Below are 17,736 nucleotides of genomic sequence, written 5' to 3' on the forward strand. Positions count from 1 at the left end.
AGAATCACTGTTAACTATGAATGTAATGTTTTCAGGAAGGGTCAGTTTTACAGGCCTGTTGAAATGCTTTAATTTATAAGTAAATTACTGATAAACCTAAGATCTGCCTTTCACTAAACAGCTTTATTAAATCAGCAGATGAAAAACAGTTTTAGCAAGGCAATTATTTGCAGGCCACATCAGAGACCATTTAAAATGTTTTTACAGAGGGGCATTTTTATTTGGACCTAGTGCTAGATCTTTTCTGCTGTTTGCAAGGCTGCCATCATGTGGTTGAGGGGTTTCATCTGTAATGGTGTAACTTTGCCTGTAATAATATTGGCCTCTTGCTGGCCCAAACTATATATATTTTTGGCATATTAACATATTTAATTTCCATTATATTGAATGTCTATTACAGGTACACTGTGGTTCATTACTTCACGATGGATATGGGGGAAATTTACAAAATTCTAATATTAAATAATAATATTGAGACAAAGTAATTAAGCATAGCAGTGAAACACTTTGTATTGTGGGTTTATTAAAGTCATGTTATTTGTTCAATAAAGCCCTAAATAGACACTTCTAAATGGTTTATGAACTAGTTTTATTCCAAATGACCTGTATTAGTACATAATCAGATGTCTGATTTCTGAAAATCACCAATAATGCATTATTAGTTGTGATAACCACAAAAACACTTAAGTTAAGACCTTGGTATGCAAATCATTGAGCATGAAGTAATTATCTACATTTACACATTATTCATGTATCATTGGTGCAATTTTATTTATATAGGTTGGGGATTTTGTCAAATGTCTTCTTAAGTTTGTTACCTCTGAGCTAATAAGAGTTTAAGAAGTCACTAATATTTTAAGATATGTTCCATTTTCTAAAGTAGAGTTTTAATAATCACTAGTTGGAGGCTACAAAGTGCTAAATAATCTTTAACAAGTCAGTCTGCATCACAAATCCTAAACCTTTTAATGATATTTTAATTGCAAAAAGACAACATTGAATTTAATAGCAATAGATTGTTAAATGGGTTGAATCTAACTTGAAATATTCCCAGCTTGTATGTGTTCGGCTACCAAAAAGCCATTTAATTATCTTTATTTTAGAATATAGGACAAAACGTTTAAAAATGACTTAAATAAATACAAAAATAAACCGATAATAAAAGGAAAATAAAATTTTATTGAAAAGAAGACTCAGTAAAATAGAAGTATTTGAAGACACTCTTTTTGATGGCGCTATTCACACCCATTCACAGCTGTGTGATACACATTTTAAACCAACTGCCCTTCTCCAAAATTTACAAGCTAGTTGTGTACAAGGTAGTTGTGACAAGACAAGTCATTTATATTAAGGAGGTTGTATCATTGTCCGGAGAAGCCTATTGACTGCCAAACACTAGGAATTCCTTATAGAACCAGAATCTTCAGAACTCCTTTTATATGGAAATTTGACCTGACACAGGTAGTTCTACCCATCACACAACACTAAACCGGTGTTTACACAAAGCTCACAGGTACGAGTTTGAACAGTAGAATATATTACAATTAACTGTTTACACTGTATACAATTTCCGGAGTGTAGTAAACTAATCATAATGTAATGCACAGTTTCAAATCCAGCTTAAGTATTTTGGGGATCCTAAGCAGGATTTTCTTCAGAGGCCCCACACACCTAGGCACTTCCCCACACCTACACCTTGTAAACAGTTTAAAAATAAAAGCATAGAGAATCATTTTTCCTCAGAGGCCTTAAGCTTTTGTCTAGAGTTATCGATGTTATTAACTTATTTGATGTGTTCTAGTCGTATTTTACCTCTCTATTAGACAGAATGCTGTTATAGCGTGTTTATTTATTTTCAATTTAATTTTATGTTTAATACAGAAAAAGATTTGCTGAATTATTGTGTGACTAAGGACTAGTCTTAATGCAGAAATAAATCTTATATATAGTCTTAAATAAACTCTCTGCAGTTATATAAAGATAAAACAGAGATTATTTAATTATTTTAAAAAGCAATGAGAGGCCCAGACTAGCTGCCTATCTGGATTTGAGAGCCATAAAATCTAAAGGTCTAGCACATAACCATGGTGCACTAATGGACTCCTATCTCAGCTTTAGCAATCATGTCAAAGTTACTAAATCAACATTTTATCACCTTAAGAACATCAACAAGATTAGAGGTTTTCTGACTAAAGCAGACCTCGACAAACTCATCCACGCCTTTATTTCTGACTGGATTGATTACTGTAATGGTCTCCTAACTGGACTGAAACAAAACCAAACAGCTTCAATTGATTCAGTATGTAGCTGTCGGAGTTCTCAATAGAAATAAAAGAAGGGAACACATCACCCCCATACTTAAACTCTTACACTGGTTGCCAGACCGTTACGGAATAGACTTATTACTGAAACTTCTTATGTCTGAAATTGTATCTTATTTGTTTAGTCAACATGACAACTTCAGTTAGGACTGAATTTAAGACAGAAGCAATTACAAAACAACAGTTCTTAAGTTTATAATCTTATCCTAACTTCAGAAAAGAGCATTACAAAAGCATCTTAACTGGACCAAATGTCCTAAATTCTGTCCTAACTTTAAGACAACCACAGAGGTGTTTTAACTTTTGTTTCAACTGTCATTATAGTTTAATTAGCATAATGACTGTTTAAATCACTGTTAGCTCTACTGCATTTCTATCCTGTAACAGCACTCTATTATGCTCATATAGTTTTTAAATTGATTTTGAATTTAATGTTTAATTTTGTTTTTAAAGCATCAAATGCATTTGCAACCAGTTAGCTGACATACTGTAAAATTAGTGGCTAACTAATAATGGTGACTACTACAAGCGCGGGTAAATTTTGTAAAAAAAAAAGAGTCAATTTTGTGTATTGCTGATGATTAAATGTTAAAAGATTCTAACAGCGTCTCAGCATTCTCCATCCAGATTGACTGTTTCTTGTTTTCTGACCCAAAGCCTATATATATATATATATATATATATATATATATATATATATATAAGCAGGATAACGTTAACACCTCAAAATGAAACCAAAATATACCTTTATCTTTTAGCTTTTTCTCCTCACCTTATCATCCCCCCACCACAACATCCCAGTGTCTTATTAGACAACCTAATTACTTAAAAGTTGTTAGAGGGTCCCCTGGTGGCCGCAGGGCCCTAAGCAGCAGCTTATGTCATTTGATAGGTATAGCCTGCCCTGCAGTTTGACGTGCTGATATGCCTATGTAAACAGTGAGGTACATTTTGAGGCTTAAGGTAGCTCTGTATGAATACAGAACATCGATTTTGTTCAAGTGTAGGGTACGATGCAGAGGTTAAAGTTGTTAGGGATAGTGTTTGGTAAAAGGTTAATTTCCACCCAATTTTTCAAAAAGTGTATTAATTGCTTAAATTGTCGATTGTTTATCTCATCTCATTCATTGTTCCAGCATCCACTGCGTCTTCTCCACACACTAACGGTCTTCACGTCCACAACCTAATGAGGGCCGCAGGGCGCTAAGACCTGGGGGAGACGCTGTAGTCCCGCATTACTTTAGCTGCTGTATAAAGCAAGTTTACATCAGTTAACGTTAGTCAGCACCGTGGAGATGTCAGTTAACCGAGTGTTGGCTAAAAGCTTACTAAGTTGAACAGGCATATTTGCAGAGGAAACAGAGTAAAGTAAGTAGCAATAGAGTGAAGATACAGTAAGAATTGGTGGCAAATGTATTACGTGGTCAAAATAGCTAGCTAGCGAGCGTTTTTACCCACTGTTTACGTGTTTGTTAGCTAGATAACTTTAACGTTATGTTAATGTTAGGTAACAGTTAACGTAACGTTAAAGCTGATGAGCCAAGTAAGTAAGCAGGAGTTTAGATGTCACTGTATGAAGGGTCATACCGTAACTGAACTGGAGACATAGATACAACGTTCTTGAAATAACGTCATTTGTATTATTGTTTTCATATTTCTCTTCAAACAGTCACATCGGTAGCTAACTAACGCTAACCTAGGTCAACTTGTTAACTAGCTAACGTAAGAATGCAGTATATCCGTTCAGTACTTCAGCACTTTTCGCGTTTTAGTAGTTATTGCGGAAATACCCGAGGTCATATAAGATGCAGTGATTGGTTGGACTCTGCGAAATCCGCCTACAACCAATACCTAGCCTAATGAAGTGAGGCAGTGGTGTGAAACCACGCAGCTGCAAGGAATTAGCTGACGGTGTAAACTTAGATTAACAACTCAGTACTAGACATACTGTGTTCCATGATAATAATTCATAGTTAAATATTAATTGGAGAGTTTTATATATATATATATATATATATATATATATATATATATATATATATATATAACGTGCTAAAATGCATTTTAATTGGCCGTTAAAGTTTCCCCCACCCCGTTCTCATTCGCATCCCTGATGTCTAAACTCAGCTTAGATGGTTTTGCTAACCGGTTTGATGGAAACAAGGATATATGACAATGTCTTTGATGTATTAAATAAATGACAAGAAAGTAGTTTTTATTACACAAACAGGAAAAGTTGCAAGTGTACAGAATACTGTGCTCTTACGGTAGCTAGCTAGGTTAGGTAAGGTAATGCCAGTAAAAAAAAAGGTCCCATAGTGACGGATTTTATATCCCTAAGACAGTATTTTATATGTTTAATATATTTACCAAATGTATACAACATTTTAACTGATTGATCTCTAATTAGCCTTGAGTTCTTCTAAAGCTAAGGTTAATGAAATGTTCCTAAATACCAAACACAGGCAACAGGGAGAAAAAGAAGCTGAAGCAGACTGAAAGGGCTGAAGGAGCAGGTCTGATGGAGGTTAGTGATCTAGAAGAGTGGGAGATGTAATAAATACTCATTTGTAAGAATAAATATACAATTTAATTAAGAAAAGTCAATATATGCACTGTCAGCTATGACTGACATTCTCACCTATGTTATTAAACATAAATGCAACTACAGAGCAAAATAATAGTCTTTTTGATTTCACCAACTGATGTACCAATTTTGTCTCAGTATTTGAATGACACTCACTATGTGGAAAAAGTATTGGGATACCTACACATTACACCTACAGGAGCTTTTATAATGTCCCATGCTAAATCCATAGGTATTAGTATGGAGTCGGTCTCCCCTTTGCAGCTATAACAGCATCCACTCGTCTAGGAAGCTTTCTACAAGATGGAGTGTGTCTGTGGGATTTTTTGCCTATTCATCTAGAAGAGCATTTGTGAGGTCAGACAATGATGTTGGACGGGAGAGCCTGGCTTGTAATCTCCATTCTAGTTCATCCCAAAGGTGTTAAATGGGGTTGAGGTCAGACCTCTGTGTGGGCCAGTCAGGTTCTTTCACATCAAACTCACCCAACCATGCCTTTATGGACCTTGCTTTTTGCACTGGGGCACAGTCATGCTGAAACCATACAATTGTCCAAAATGTTTTAGTATGCTGTGGCATTAAGATTTCCCTTCACTGGAACTAAGGGGAATAGGCCAGCCCTTAAAAAACAACTCCATAGCATTATGCCTCCTCTACCAAACACTTTATAGTTGGCACAATGCAGTCAGGCAGGTAATGTTCTCCTGGCATTCGCCAAACCCAGACTCGTCCATCAGACTGCCAGATAAGCATGTTATCCCAGTCCAGTGGCGGCATGCTTTACACCACTCATTTCGATGCTTGGCATTGTGTTTGGTGATGTAAGGCATGCATGCAGCTACTCGGCCATGGAAACCCACGCCATGAAGCTACTGGCGTACGGTTTTTGTGTTGATCTTAATGCCAAAGGAGGTTTGGAACTCTGCAGTTATTGATTTAGCAGAGCATTGGTGAATTGTATGCACATGTGCCTCAGCACTCTGCGACACAGCTCTGTAACTTTATGTGGTCTCTTACCTTATGGCTAAGTTGCTCTGGTTCCTAAACACGTCCACTTTTCAATAATACCACTTCCAGTTGATCGTGGAATATGTAGGAGGGAAGAAGTTTCACAAACTGACTTGTCGCATTGCTGGCATCCTGTTACAGTAACATGCTCGAATTCTGAGAGCTCTTTAGAATGAGCCATTCTCTCAAAAATGTTTGTAAAGGCAAACTGCATGGCTAGGTGCTTGATTTTATACGCCTGTGGCAATGTGACTGCATGAAACGCCTGAATTCAGTGATTCAGAGGCGTGTCCCAGTACTTCCATCCATATAGTGAATTCATGAATTGCCACAGCTTCATAGTTGATCTTAGACACATATTAGATCTGTGTCTAATATAAACTATGAACAGATCTACTTTGTGCTGACCTGACTATATTGGCATGCTACTCTACAAATTTCTTCTGGAGGAGAAGTGTGCCCTAGACACCCTTAGTAAAGTCCCATTGTCCTCCTCTGTACATAAATCTCTACTGACATTCATGCTTAAGATGTTAACAAAGCCATTCAAAGTGGTTTGATGTTTGATGTGAAATGTGCCTTTCAAGAGAAATTTACCAAATATAGGCTCCTGCTGCCACTAGTGTTCACAGCGTTAGTGATAGGAGACAGGTATGTGAAGTGTTTAATGCCTCTTAAAGCTACCTCACAGAAAGTTATTACATGAAATGGTAACAGATACGCTGGCTGATATCTGAATTGTTGTTTTATGGTATTGAGATTTGGTTTTGGCCAAAAACACATTTTCAAAATCCAGCATTTTTAAAATCTCAGCATTTCACAGAAAAACTCAAAAAATACAGTAAGTTAACTGATCATTTTGCATAGTAAATAAAATGACTGTATTGATGATATAGATATTGCAACCCCTGGTTCTGATCACCACTATAGTGCACCCTTTCACAACAAAACACACATCACTATAAAGTGCCTGCCTGACAGGTGTGGTCACATTCAGGTGACCTATAAAATGGCAAGTGACTTTTATGCCTGTCAGGCAGGGCTCCATAGCTCAGTGGTTAGAGCACTGGTCTTGTAAACCAGGGGTCGCGAGTTCAATCCTCGCTGGGGCCTGTCTGATTTTTTGAGGCCAGGATAATCAACCATTCCATGAAAATAAAATATGATTTGACCAAAAGTAGCCCATCATCAATTAAGTGCTGCTGCAGTCATAAGCCAGGGATATTATTACCTGGGGATTTGCTGTAAGTTGAGTGATTACGGACGAGCTCTATTTGAATCCAGTACGAATCATGTCCATAGTTCTTGCGTGAATTACGTCATATAATCGACCAAACTTAGAGCCCCTCAGTAATAGTAGTCCTGCTTGAATCGACATCTCAGTAATGCTAGACAAGTGTTCCAGGTTTGCGTCTGGGTGTCCTAGGTGTTCTTAGCTTGCAGGCAGGGCTTCATAGCTCAGTGGTTAGAGCACTGGTCTTGTAAACCAGTGGGTCGTGAGTTCAATTCTCGCTGGGGCCTGTGGGGCACTTTTGAGGCCAGTATGATGGACTTCTATAAAAAAACAAAACCCAATTTGACGACAAGTAATCCATTTGTCAATTAAAGGAGCACTGTAGGAAGATTGTAAGATTACAGCACGCACAGTCATACTGCACTCATACCCTACATTTATCTTTCAATAAATGGCTTTGCTAGTAAGACTCTCACAGATTCATGCATAATCTCATTCATGTTCTATTCATTCATGTTCCATTGACATGAAATTAAAGCCCAAACCTGACCTGCACTCACATAGATGAATTATCACAGATGTGGTTTCACGGTGCTTTGCTTTGTTACTAAGCACTTGATTGATAGAAAATGCCATGCTAGGATCACCTGGTATTTTGCACCTCTGTAATACACTAGCAGTATGTATTATCACTACATTTTTGTGGAGTTGCTGATCGTAGCTGGTAGAGAACAGCATTGACCCTCCTGATCAGCTGTTAGCTCTGCTGCGCTAAAGCTCCTCTCACCGCTGCTGCTACTAATTGCAAAATTGGCTCCATCAGGGCCCGAAACCCAGTAATTTTTGGGGTCAGTGTCAGGTAGCAAACCTCTAGTTTTACCTAGTTTATGACATAAGTACTGCGCCTCACTACACCAAACGTACCTTTGCGCTGGCCAAAGTGAGTGGTTTTATCAGTGACCTCCCAGACAACTCAGTTGTCTGGTTTAAGTTTTAGGTAAAGTTAGTAAAACTGAAGATTAGGGGTGCAACAATTATTCGACTAAAATCGACGACCAAATTAGTTGGCAACTAATTTAATAGTCCATTATTTGGGGATGTTACCACATCAATTTCTTGCACTAACTAGGAATGTTTTGGCATTGCCACTTACTGGACAGATAACAAAGCGTCATGGCAGCCTCAAGAACAAAAAGTGTGGGAGCATTTCACTCTTAGCTTAAAAAGGTTGTTATGTTCCATGCTGGAGCATCTGAAGAGAAAACGAATCACTGAATGAATAAGATTCTTTTTGTTAGCTAGTTGTGCTAGCTAGTTAGGTAATATTAGTGTTCAAATCCGTCCTAGTGTTAAAAGCCGTCATGGTATGAGCTGTTACATTTTCTGTTTTGAAATGCCTGTTCTCTGGAATCGTTAATGGAAGCATGGACTGGTTGATGAGTATTTTCGCAAGCCCGACTTTTGCCAGTCATCAAGAATCTGGTGTGTTATGTCACTAAATGGCCTGGCTCACCTTATTTTGTCCATTTGCAGCTTTTTAAAGTTATTACATATTACACTGCCGTAGCACTTACAGTCGTTTGTGATGTTCTTGTCATTTCTTAATGCCTTGAACCTCAGTGTTCTGGGTGAAAAAAATACACGTATAATCCAAGTATAATGGGCTTCTATGAAAACTAAACCCAATTTAATGACAGGTATCCCACTTATCAGTCACTACAGTCACACCCTACATTTAACAGTGATCTTTTGATAAGTGAGTTTGCTCGTAAGACTATCACAGATTCATTCCCTATTTCTTTCATGTTTTACATAGAGGTCTCCATTGGCATGAAATTAAAGCCCAAACCTGATTCAAATCCCCACATTTTTTTTCAACATTTTCAGTCTAATTTCTGTCCTCCTGCTGTCATCTTGACCACAGCCTCACGTCCCTATTCAATGTCGAACCATCCATAGTTGTGCTTGTACCTGTTTGTAGAGGTATGACTTAAATATTCTTGTTCTTGCCTCTAAACATTTGGACTGCCTGACCTTGTTTGGTCTGTATGCTTGTCAATTCAAGTGTCGGTTTGTTTACACCAATTTTTCTTTACATCTCACAGAAGTACAGGAGAGGTGCAGGGAAAGAATTGCTGATGTGTTTATAGCCTATGATAAAAGAAGTTTAGTCTCAGAATCCATGTAGGTCACAAAAGTTTGTCAGAAATTATGGGTTCTGAGATTAGTCTGTGAAAAACTGCAACCAGAAGCTGTTCAACCATAACATAGCATGGCACAACATCAAATATACATTTTCCTAAAACTGTTTTCCCACAAACTAGCTTCATGCCATCTCCTCTGAATAGTGAATGTTAAACTATCTGTACTTAGAATTTCATTGTGCTTGTATTTTAGGGACAGATTATCAGCAGATTTGTGAATGTGTGAGTTGAATATCCTTGTTCTTGCCTTTTGGCTTTTGGACTGGCTGACCTTGTTTGGTCTGCATGCTTGCCAATTTTTTCCAATTATTTCATGGTCTAGGCCCTAGTACATACAGTCATTTGTGACGTTCTTGTAGTTTGTCATAAAGATTTTTTGACCTTTTCAACCTCAGGCTTATTACTCAGTTACAAACCTTAAGACTTATCATTCAGTAACTACTATAAATGATTAAATAAGTAATGAGTAAAAAAAGAACTAATTTGTAAAATATGTATTTACAAGAGTGAGGAATTGAAGTGCAGGCCTACTTACAGATCCTTAGGGTTTTAAGGATTAACAATTTACACACTATTGTTTTACTTTGACAACAGAGGGACATTTATAAAGCATGCATGTTTTCTTAAATTGCTTTTTTTATTTTTATCTTCACACTTGTGCAGCATTAGAGACTTCACCTTAGCTTGTTATCACTGAAACTAAACATCAAACCTCTAAAGAAAAAGTTAGACGGCTAACGTGTGGCACGGCCAGGGGAGGGGCCGATCTGAGCAGCCACCAAACAAAACCAAATGGCTTGTTCAGTCATTTTCTCTTTCCTAGTCTCCTGCTCTCTTTCTTCTGATGTGTGGCAGGCTTTTCTGCACAATGGAGAGGAAGTCAGTTTTAAAGAGCCTGTGCTCCTCTTCTGATTCAGCGCAGCTCGGGGCTGGGCTCCACCACCACACATGCAAAGCTTAAGCATGGGCCTTTTTTTTGCTTTGCTGAATTTTGAGAATATCAAACATAAATACAGCAAATAACAGAGCAAATGGGAAAACATGCAGTGATGCAGTTTGGTTATACCACACATTTGGTAATGAAAGTGAGAAGAGAAGTGTAGGGGTAGAATTGCTTATGTGCTTCCAGAATCTCAAGTATGTCATGCTACTCACACAGTATAACTGAGATTACTCCGTAACAAACCACTACATGACATACTAAATTGATAAACTGGAAGCAATACACTTACTGTGTAATACAAACCCAAATCCAAAACTGTTGAAACAGTAAATAAAATGCAGAAAAAAACAACAACAGAAAGCAGTGATTTAAAAATCTACTTTGAATTGTATTTGTAAGAAAAATAGACAAGATATGTTTTACTTTCAATTTCATTGTTTTCTGTAAATATATGCTCATTCTGACACTGATGCCTGTAACACATTCCAAAAAGGTTGGGACAGGGGTAATTTAAGACTAGGATCTTTGTTAAATGTTCAAAAAACATCTTAAACAGGAGATGCAATCATGCTTGGATATAAAATGAGCCCTTTATGAGCAAGTATGGGTTGAGGTTTGCCACTTTGCCAAAAAAGCATCAGCATGAAATCCAATAGTTTATAAATAAGTAAATTCCTCACTAAGCGATTGCAAGAATAAGGTATTTTTACCCTCTACAGTGCAAAATATATATTTGGCGAATCTGGAAAACTCTGTGTGTCAAGGACAAGGCCTAAAACCACATCTGAATGCCTGCCAACAAAATCCTATAAAAATGTACGGTATGGGTTCTTTACCACTTTTATAAAGAATCTGAGCTTACATAACTGCCATTCACTTCTGCTACAGCAGCTTAGTTAAATTAGGCTGCCTGCCAAATATCTTGGGTGTGGTTCAGGTGACAGAGTGAGTCCCTTATAATGACGCAGTGTGCATGGCTGTACATGCAGGGCTCCATAGCTCAGTGGTTAGAGCACTGGTCTTGTAAACCAGGGGTCGCGAGTTCAATTCTCGCTGGGGCCTGTGAGGAGCTTTTGAAGGATAAAAGACCCCTAAGGCACTCTTAGGAGAGCTGCTCTCATGATCTTCAAAGTAGAAATAAAAGAAGGCACTATCATAGTAGTGTAGGGGTGCACAACTCCAGTCCTGAGGGGCTGGTGTCCAGCACAGTTTGGTGATTTTCCTGATTACACTTATCTGTTAATTGCCAGGTTTAGTGAGTGTCTTTTTGGGATATTATTGGTCTAAAATGATGTGATCAAGGACCAAAGTGAGAGGTGTGAGAAACAGCTAAAGATTCCAAGTGCTGATGAAAAAGAGCTAAATTAAATATATGTCAAAAAGGTATTAAAAACTAAATGTAAATAACTGAAGTGAAATGCAAGATAAACTAGGTAGCACCATTCATTTACTTAACTTCCAGTCAAAACAGCCATACATCACAAGTTATTAATTTTTCTGTGTCAGAAAAATATATATATATATTTAAAACATACTTAACGGAAAATTACACAAAAGCCTGAACATCTCAATATATCACATTTTTCAAAATTCACCATTTGCCTTTATTACAGCTTTCATTCTGGAGACTTGCTTTCATAGAAGCCTTCAGGGACTTTGTTAAAGCTCAGTCTTCTCAGTAACGGTCCCTTGACAGAGACACATCCTTTCATACTCATAACATCAAGTTGTTTTCTCGTGGTGAAAGAATGGACACCAACACCTGTGGTTGTTTTCAGATCTGAATTAAGAGTGAAGCTTGACTGTCTCATTCTTTCAAAGATGAAAGCTTTAAGTACTGGTTATCTGATGGGAATTGTATTGATGCTCTACCAGATCATGCACAGTTGTTAGGAGCCCACTTTTCTCTGTATTTTTAGATGAGAGAGAATTTTTCTATACAGCATTTCTTTTTTTCTCACTGTGTGATGACTTGGTACTTTTATGAGGTGTTTAGCAGGAATTTGAAGGATCTGACCGCACTGGCTGCTCTGATAGTGAGTTTTATAGGAGGTGAAATTAGGAGTTTTTTCAGTTCAGTATCACTGAGGGAATCTGAAAACTTGAGATGAAGTGTTTCAGGGTATAATTACGATTATGAGTATAAGGAGTGTGACAAACAACCTTGTAGTACACTTAAGCTAGTAATGTATGTTTTTGGTATGCATCATTCTGACCTTTGGCTTCTGCTGCCCAAAGGCATACATGGCAGTTGGAGAAGAAATGATTAGTGTTGTTCTAAAATACCTGTGTTTTTATTACTTCAGCTCAGCTGGAGTAGCCTACCTGCCAAATTTACAGGTGTGGCATTATGTAGGTGTGGTTCCGTCCAGGTGACAATGAGTTCTTTACAAAGACACATGGGTGATTGATTGTCTGGTAAGGCTCCATAGCTCAGTGGTTAGAGCACTGGTCTTGTAAACCAGGGGTCGTGAGTTCAAGTCTCACTGGGGCCTAAAAGATGATTTTAAACTCCAAACAAAAGACCCCCAAGGACACTTGAATCTAGACACATGCTGTAACTTGGCAATAACATAAATCCTTCAAAATAATGTTCCGCAGTGTGACGTGATTAGACGGCAAGTGATGTGGTGTGTGTTATTAGTCCGTGGACAAGAAAAAGTAGCAAAGTGTAAACAGTTTCGGTTCACAATGATCTGAGTTTGGTTGAACGTTTTGCTAAGTGAGGACAAGAATCATAGCAAGAGTGTTCATGGTTCTATACAGAACTATTTTCTTTACTAAAGAACCCTTGAAGAACCATCTTTTTTAAGTTTATATAATTACTGAAGAATTTTCAGATCTGAGCCAGTAAGGAGGGATGAGACAGAATAGGCATTTCTGGCTCCCTAAAGAACCTTCCAATCAGGGGTTTCAACAGAGTTTTTTCACTGGGTGCTGCTCAAGGCTTTTAAGGTTAAATCAGTCAACCTCTACAGAAAACTTGGGCAGTATGTCCTATGGCTTAACAGTGATCAAAGCCTTCAAGCCCTAAAAATGTCATCAAAACTACTGCTTTACAAAGCTTGTACTTCCTCTTTCCATATCAGTTCTCCACTACATTTTGCTCCGTTACATATTCTTCATATTAAACATATTAATTTCAGGAGCACTTAGAAGCATGACCAAAGGGCACATTTGGTTAAATAAGTACAGGAAGAGTTTAAACCTCTACACTTATTCACTAATAACCTCCTAGGCAGACTTCATGTTAGACTGTTTGGCTTGACTCACACATATCCAACTCTACAAAACAGGTTTTGCAGCATCAATGTAAAGTCTGCTCATGTGTCACTTTTTAGATGTCCTGAAGTCTGAAAACATCCAGATGAAATCTGACCAGTTATCTCGTAGAGGGCAGACTTCAGCATTCAGCAATGCAGGTTAGTTTGTTTACGTCACACAGTTTTTCACACTGAACAAAAATGGAAGACATGCTGAGAGTTAGAGGAGGAATGCTGACGTCTTGACTTGCTCCCAAGATTTCAACCACACCATGTGAATCATATGAGATTGTCAGCAAGTAATGAGAAAAGTAGAATCTTAATTAAAAGTGAAATAGCTACCAGAATACAAACCTTAGTAGTTGAAGTCTGTTAGGCGCTTTTGGACTTGGGATATTTTTGGTCTAAAGCAAAGTGACAAAGTTTGCAAGTGAGGGGTGTGAGCAACAACAAAACAGCCCAAGTGCTGCATCAACAAAGCTGAATGAAATGAAAATCAAAAAAGGAATTAGAAGCTAGTTTCCATTTCTGATATTATGTAAGGATTTAAAGGGATTCAAACTTTCAGCATAGTTCTAATGTTGATTTGTGAACAATTTTGACTCAGTAAGTTTCTCTACAATTTTACAACAAACCACTCTGAATGACATGTTAATAATAGTATATTAATGAAATATGCAGAATTTGTGAAACACTGGTGTAATTCCCACTAGTTTAACTGCATTGATTGCTGACAGTGATTTTCATAGGTTGCACTTTAAGAAAGCACTTCAGTTCAGTATCTTCAGAATAATTTTGAAAGAAGAGTCACTGGAGATGAAGTTGGTGTATAAGGACTGGATTATGAGTATGAGGACTATACCCATATACAGTATGTACTCATATATGACAAACAGCAGTTCTTGGTGTACATCATTGAAACCTTTGTCCATTGCCCACTAGGGGTGGGAATCTCTAGGCACCTCATGATTCGATTACGATTCAGAGGGCTGCAATGCGATTATAAAACGATTATCGATGCATCTTGATGCATCTTTTTTCTATACAGCATTAAAAAAACAAATAGAAGTGATGTGGCAAATCCACTGGAAGGCTCTTATTCACTGGTCTTGTTTGGAGCACATGAGACGCTAGCCGTCACTCATCTGTGATTAAATGCGCAGTTACGGTGACATACGATTCTGTGGCAATAGATGTATGTGCATCATATGTTACAGCTATCCTACCCGTTTTCTTCAGTGATTTCATAACTTCAGTTTCGGTCTCATTGTAGAGTGTGAGGATCGCTGTATTAGCAAAATATCTTTGAGACGGGATGCTGTATGTCGGCTCCAAAGTGTGCAACATAGCGCAAAAGCCCTGGTTCTCAAAGACTGAGTACGGATGCAAATAAAAGTTGCGATAGAGTTTGTAATTCGCTTCGCCCTTTCCGACTTGGGTGGAATCTTTGACATCACTTACTCGATAGTCCTCTGATTGTCAGCAACTACAACCGGGCAGAAAACGGGTGGAAACGTGTAATATGGTTTCTCATGTTTGTCACGTTTCCAAAATATTTTAATTTAGTGTGAAACAACTTGAATACAGTGTGGCTCTTGTCCAGGTCCTTTTTTTCCTTCAACTTCATAGAAGCCAAAGTGCTTCCATACGCTAGCTCAGGGGTAAGCAACATGCGGCTCTTTTACTGCCCTGGAGTGGCTCCACCGCGATTGAACCAAAGTGCTTCATTTGAGCAGCCACCAAACAAAACCAATTGGCTTGTTCAGCCTTACTATAAAAAGTCCTTTTCTTTTTCTTAGTTTCTTGCTCTCTTTCTCTTGGTGTGTGGCAGGCAGGTCAGCATCCTTCTCTCCACACTGGAGAGGGAGCCAGTTTTAAAGAATCTATGCCCCTCTTCTGATTCAGCGCAGCTGTGCGTGATCAGAGGAGGAGCACATGTCATGTGTTCGGGGCTAGGCTCTGTCGCCACACATGCAGGGCTTAACCATGGGCCATTTTTTTTTGCTTTGCTGAATTTTGAGAATATCAAACATAAATACAGCAAATAACAGAGCCAAGAGAAAAACATTCAGTGATGCAGTTTGGTTATACCACACATTTGTTCCTGAAAGCGCAGAGCTTAAGAGAAGTGTAGGTGTAGAATTGCTTAAGTGCTTCCAGAATCTCAAGTGTGTCATGCTGATCACACAGTATAACTGAGATTGCCGCATAACAAACCACTACATGACATACTAAATTTATACATTGGCAGCAAAACACTCACTGTGTAATACAAACCCAATTCCAAAAAAAAATACAGAAAGCAATGACGTAAAAATCTACTTTTTGTATTTGAATGAAACCAGTACAAAGACAAAATATGTAATGTTTTACTTTCAACTTTATTGTTTTCTGTAAATATATGCTCATTCTGACACTGATGCCTGTAACACATTCCAAAAAGGTTGGGACAGGGGTAATTTAAGACCAGGATCTTTGTTAAATGTTCAAAAAACATCTTAAACAGGAGTTGCAATCATGCTTGGATATAAAATGAGCCCTTTATGAGCAAGTATGGGTTGAGGTTTGCCACTTTGCCAAAAAAGCATCAGCATGAAATCCAATAGTTTATAAATAAGTAAATTCCTCACTGAGCGATTGCAAGAATAAGGTATTTTTACCCTCTACAGTGCAAAATATATATTTGGTGAATCTGGAAAACTCTGTGTGTCAAGGACAAGGCCTAAAACCACATCTGAATGCCTGCCAACAAAATCCTATAAAAATGTACGGTATGGGTTCTTTAACACTTTTATGAAGAATCTGAGCTTACATAACTGCCATTCACTTTTGCTACAGCAGATTAGTTAAATTAGGCTGCCTGCCAAATATCTTGGGTGTGGTTCAGGTGACAGAGTGAGTCCCTTATAATGATGCAGTGTGCATGGCTGTACATGCAGGGCTCCATAGCTCAGTGGTTAGAGCACTGGTCTTGTAAACCAGGGGTCGCGAGTTCAATTCTCGCTGGGGCCTGTGAGGAGCTTTTGAAGGATAAAAGACCCCCAAGACACTGGAGAGCTGCTCTCATGATCTTCAAAGTAGAAATAAAAGAAGGCACTATCATAGTAGTGTAGGGGATGCACAACTCCAGTCCTGAGGGGGCTGGTGTCCAGCACAGTTTGGTGATTTACCTGCTCCAACACGCCTGAACCACTCTGAATGACATGTTAATGATAGTATATTAATGAAATATGCAAAATTTGTGAAACACTGGTGTAATTCCCACTAGTTTAAATGCATTGATTTTCATAGGAGACACTTTAAGAAAGCACTTCACGTATCAAGTATCATACTTCAAGTATCACTGAGGGTATCTGCAAATTCAGAATAGTTTTGACAGAAGAGTCACTGGAGATAAAGTCGGTTTATAAGATTTACTGAATTATGAGTATGAGGACTATACCCATATACAGTGTATACTCATATATGACAAACAGCATTAAAATGGTTGTAATGTATGTTCTTGGTGTACATCGCTGAAACCTTTAGTGTCCATTGCCCACCCAGCAGTCCAAGAGGATACATGCAGCTGGCAGGCAAATTATAAAGGCCTTAGAAAACACCCGAGTCTCTAGTAGTACCATTATTTATCACAATTACAGAAGCTCAGCTGACTCAGCCTACATGCCAAATCTTTTAGGTGTGTCTATACGCAGGTGTTGTTCAAGTGGCAATCCTGAGTCCTTCATAATGACACATGATTGACACAGCACCAGGCATGGCTCCATAGCTCAGTGGTTAGAGCACTGGTCTTGTAAACCAGGGGTCGCGAGTTCAATCCTCGCTGGGGCCTTGGCATTGCTTTTGATTTCTGGATAAAAGGCCTCCAAGGACATCTTATAATTGGACAGCCACATAAAATGCTATATGGATACTGCAGTGATCCCTAATGGCCACTCATGTCAGACTAGTTCCTCATTAAAAGAATACATGTGATGACACAACACAATCTTTGTTGCTTTATTAGGACCCACTTAACTTATAGGTTCACCCACTGCCATGCACAATTTGTTAGCCATCCTTTAGTCTAAGAGAGTGTTTGACTCTAGACTTTAAATCCACCTGGATCCTGGTCCTGGATTTTGTTTTTAGCAGAGCTGATCCTCCTGGACTTGAATCCAGTTTCCAGGACAAATA

The 17,736-nt window shown here is 38.2% G+C and overlaps 6 non-coding genes across 6 annotated transcripts; all 6 read left to right on the forward strand.

Annotated features, from left to right (window-relative positions):
* The first annotated feature begins 6,956 nt into the window (after nt 1–6,956).
* On the forward strand, nt 6,957–7,029 carry trnat-ugu. The gene has a single exon. It is a non-coding gene; the product is annotated as a tRNA-Thr (tRNA).
* A 334-nt stretch (nt 7,030–7,363) lies between these two features.
* trnat-ugu lies at nt 7,364–7,437 on the forward strand. The gene has a single exon. It is a non-coding gene; the product is annotated as a tRNA-Thr (tRNA).
* Nucleotides 7,438–11,286: 3,849 nt separating this feature from the next.
* trnat-ugu lies at nt 11,287–11,359 on the forward strand. The gene has a single exon. It is a non-coding gene; the product is annotated as a tRNA-Thr (tRNA).
* Nucleotides 11,360–12,719: 1,360 nt separating this feature from the next.
* trnat-ugu lies at nt 12,720–12,792 on the forward strand. The gene has a single exon. It is a non-coding gene; the product is annotated as a tRNA-Thr (tRNA).
* A 3,707-nt stretch (nt 12,793–16,499) lies between these two features.
* On the forward strand, nt 16,500–16,572 carry trnat-ugu. The gene has a single exon. It is a non-coding gene; the product is annotated as a tRNA-Thr (tRNA).
* Nucleotides 16,573–17,319: 747 nt separating this feature from the next.
* trnat-ugu lies at nt 17,320–17,392 on the forward strand. The gene has a single exon. It is a non-coding gene; the product is annotated as a tRNA-Thr (tRNA).
* Nucleotides 17,393–17,736: the final 344 nt, after the last annotated feature.

Source organism: Colossoma macropomum, unplaced genomic scaffold (assembly GCF_904425465.1).
Source record: "Colossoma macropomum unplaced genomic scaffold, Colossoma_macropomum, whole genome shotgun sequence".
NCBI lineage: Eukaryota > Metazoa > Chordata > Actinopteri > Characiformes > Serrasalmidae > Colossoma > Colossoma macropomum.